The 3,901-nt window shown below is 40.9% G+C and overlaps 1 non-coding gene across 1 annotated transcript; it reads left to right on the top strand.

Annotated features, from left to right (window-relative positions):
- Window positions 1-12: 12 nt before the first annotated feature.
- LOC132541492 (U1 spliceosomal RNA) lies at window positions 13-176 on the top strand. The gene has a single exon (XR_009552657.1). It is a non-coding gene; the product is annotated as a U1 spliceosomal RNA (small nuclear RNA).
- The last annotated feature ends 3,725 nt before the right edge of the window (window positions 177-3,901 follow it).

Here is a 3,901-nt window from a genome sequence, read left to right as displayed (position 1 = left end):
GGCGAGCAACTCATACTTACCTGGCAGGGGAGATACCATGATCACGAAGGTGGTTTTCCCAGGGCGAGGCTTATCCATTGCACTCCGGATGTGCTGACCCCTGCGATTTCCCCAAATGTGGGAAACTCGACTGCATAATTTGTGGTAGTGGGGGACTGCGTTCGCGCTCTCCCCTGGCTTTTTCGTGTTGAAAATTAGGCCTTGCGGAGGTTGGACCAATTGACGTTCCTACCAGCAGTGCAGGAGGGTTCTTTTGATCCTACACCCTCTCCAGCATTTGCTGCTGACACCTTTTCTGATGTGTGACGTTCTCACAGGAGTGAAGTGATATCTCATTGTTGTCTTGATTTGCATTTCCCTGACAATCAGAGACTTGGAGCATTTTTTCATGTGTTTCTCGGGCCTTTTGAATCTCTTCTGTGGTGAATATTCTGTCCAAGTCCTCCCCCCATTTTTGGATGGGGTTATTTGTTGTCTTGTTGTTGAGTCTGGTAAGCTCTTTATATATGTTGGTTATTAAACTCTTATCTGATGTATGGCATGTAAAGATCTTCTCCCATTCTGTGAGGGGTCTCTTGGTTTGGGTAGTGGTTTCTTTTGCTGTGAAGAAGCTTTTTAATTTGATGTAGTCCCATAGGTTTATACTTGCCTTAGTCTTCCTTGTAATTGGATTCGTTTCATTGAAAATGTCTTTAAAATTTATGCGGAAAAAAGTTCTGCCAATATTTTCCTCTAAGTATCTGATAGTTTCTGGTCTAACATCCAAGTCCTTGATCCACTTGGAATTTACTTTTGTATTTGGTGAAATACAGTGATTCAGTTTCATTCTTCTGCATGTTTCAACCCATTGTTTCCAACACCATTTGTTGAAGAGACTCTGCTTTCCCCATGTAATAGTCTGGGCCCCTTTGTCAAAGATTAGATGTCCATACGTGTGGGGCCTCATTTCTGGGCTCTCAATTCTATTCCACTGGTCAGTGTGTCTGTTCATGTTCCAGTACCAAGCAGTTTTGATGACAATGGCTCTATAATACAGTTTGTTCCAGTACCAAGCAGTTTTGATGACAATGGCTCTATAATACAGTTTGAGATCTGGCAGTGTGATGTCTCCGGTTCTGTGTGTGGTGTGGGGTCAAAGGAACCCTCCTGCACTGCTGGTGGGAATGTAAATTGGTCCAACCTCTGTGGAGAACAGTCTGGAGAACTCTCAGAAGGCTAGAAATGGACCTACCCTATGACCCTGCAATTCCCCTCCTGGGGATATATCCTAAGGAACCCAACACATCCATCCAAAAAGATCTGTGTACACATATGTTCTTGGCAGCACAATTTGTAATAGCCAAAAACTGGAAGCAACCCAGGTGTCCAACAACAGATGAGTGGCTGAGCAAGTTGTGGTATATATACACAATGGAATACTACTCAGCTGTAAAAAAATGGTGACTTCACCGTTTTCAGCCGATCTTGGATGGACCTTGAAAAAATCATGTTGAGTGAAATAAGTCAGAAACAGAAGGATGAATACGGGATGATCTCACTCTCAGGCCGAAGTTGAAAAACAAGATTAGAAAAGAAAACACAAGTCGAACCTGAAATGGAATTGGAGTATTACACCAAAGTAAAAGACTCTGGGGTGGGTGGGTGGGTGGGTGGGTGGGGAGAATACAGGTCCATGAAAAATGATGAATGAAATAGTGGGGGTTGTATTGTTAAATGGGAATCTGGGGAATGTTATGCATGTAAAAAAAAAAAAAAAAAAAGAAGTAGAAACGCAAAGCAGAAACTGACTGAGTTTGGAGTATGGCACCAAAGTAAGAAAGCAGAAGTACACTAGAGTTTGCAGTGAGTACCCTCCCTAACACTTCCTCTCCACTATTCCAAGCTTTGGGTCCATGATTGCTCAACAATTTGTTTGGCTTTGTATGTTAACTCTCTTTTCAGCCACCAGGTTCCAGATGCCATCAGGATGCCGGCCAGGCTTCCCTGGATTGAAGACCCCACCAATGTGTCCTGGAGCTCAGCTTCCCCAGAGACCCACCCTACTAGGGAAAGAGAGAGGCAGACTGAGAATATGGACCGACCAGTCAACGCCCATGTTCAGCGAGGAAGCAATTACAGAAGCCAGACCTTCTACCTTCTGCAACCCTCAATGACCCTGGGTCCATGCTCCCAGAGGGATAGAGAATGGGAAAGCTACTGGGGAGGGGGTGGGATATGGAGATTGGGTGGTGGGAATTGTGTGGAATTGTACCCCTCCTACCCTATGGTTTTGTTAATTAATCCTTTCTTAAATAAAAAAAAAATAAAAAAAAAGAACACCGGTAATTCAGAAAATCACACACACAAAAAAAAAATTAGGCCTTGCTTTTGCGTACCGTTTTGCGTTTTCTAGTCTACTTAATCTAGCAGAAGAAAATACAAAAAATGAGTCACCAAGGTTTTAGGGCTATATTTAAAGAAAAGAAACTGCCATATCGGTTTTGCCCCGTATTTTGTACTTATATATCTACTGCCATTTCTGCTTGGGATCTTGATGGGGGGATAGCATTAAATTTGTAGATGGCTCTGGGTAATATATTCATTTTGATGATGTTAATTCCTCCAACCCATGAACATGGAATATCTTTCCACTTCTTTGTGTCTTTTTCAATTTCTTTGAGTAGTGACTCATAATTTTCAGTATACAAGTCTTTCACTTCTTTGGTTAGGTTTACTCCTAGATATTTTATTGTTTTTGTTGCTATAGAAAAAGGAACTGATTTCTGGATTTCAATTTCTTCTAACTTAGTGTTTGCATAGAGGAATGCCACTGACTTTTGAATGTTAATTTTATAGCCTGACACATTACTGTATTGCCTGATGATTTCCAAAAGCTTCTTGCTGGATTCCTTAGGTTTTTCTATGTATACTATCATGTCATCTGCAAATAAGGAGAGTTTGACTTCTTCTCTTCCAATCTGTATGCCTTTAATTCCTTGCTCCTGCCTGATTGCTATGGCAAGAGCTTCCAACACTATGTTGAATAGTAATGGTGATAGTGGGCAGCCCTGTCTAGTACCTGATCTGAGGGGAAATGCTTCCAGTTTTGCACCATTGAGTATGATGTTGGCTGTAGGTTTGCTATATATAGACTCCACTATCTTGAGGAATTTTCCATCTATTCCCATTTTTTGTAGTGTTTTGATCATAAAGGGATGTTGTATTTTGTCAAAGGCTTTCTCTGCATCTATTGATATGACCATGTGGTTTTTGGTCTTGCTTTTGTTGATGTGGTGGATCACATTGATTGATTTACGTATATTAAACCAACCTTGCATGCCTGGGATAAACCCCACTTGGTCATGATGAACAATCTTTTTGATATACTGCTGTATCCGGTTGGCTAGAATTTTGTTCAATATTTTCGCATCTATGTTCATCAGAGATATTGGTCTGTAGTTTTCTTTTTTGGTTGTGTCCCTGTCTGCTTTTGGTATCAGGGTGATGTTGGCTTCATAGAAGCTGGCAGGGAGTATTCCAGTGTCTTCAATCTTCTGGAAGACTTTTAAAAGTAGAGGTATTAGTTCTTCTTTGAAAGTTTTGTAGAATTCATTTGTAAAACCATCTGGTCCAGGACTTTTATTTTTGGGAAGATTTTTGATAACTGTTTCAATTTCATTAGCTGTGATGGGCCTGTTCATGTTATCCACTTCCTCTTTACTTAGTTTTGGAAGTTGGTAGGTATCTAGGAAATCATTCATTTCTTCCAGGTTCTCTAGCTTGGTGGCATATAGTTGTTCATAGAAGCCTCGCATGATATGTTGAATTTCTGCGGTGTCTGTTGTGATATCTCCTCTTTCATTTACTATCCGATTTATTTGGGTCTTCTCCCTTTTTTGTTTTGTGAGTCTGGCTAAAGGTT

This window comes from Erinaceus europaeus, chromosome 11 (genome assembly GCF_950295315.1).
Source record: "Erinaceus europaeus chromosome 11, mEriEur2.1, whole genome shotgun sequence".
Taxonomy (NCBI): Eukaryota; Metazoa; Chordata; class Mammalia; order Eulipotyphla; family Erinaceidae; genus Erinaceus; species Erinaceus europaeus.
The sequence above is the reverse complement of the archived record's forward strand: the minus strand, read 5'-3'. Positions and strand labels throughout refer to the sequence as shown.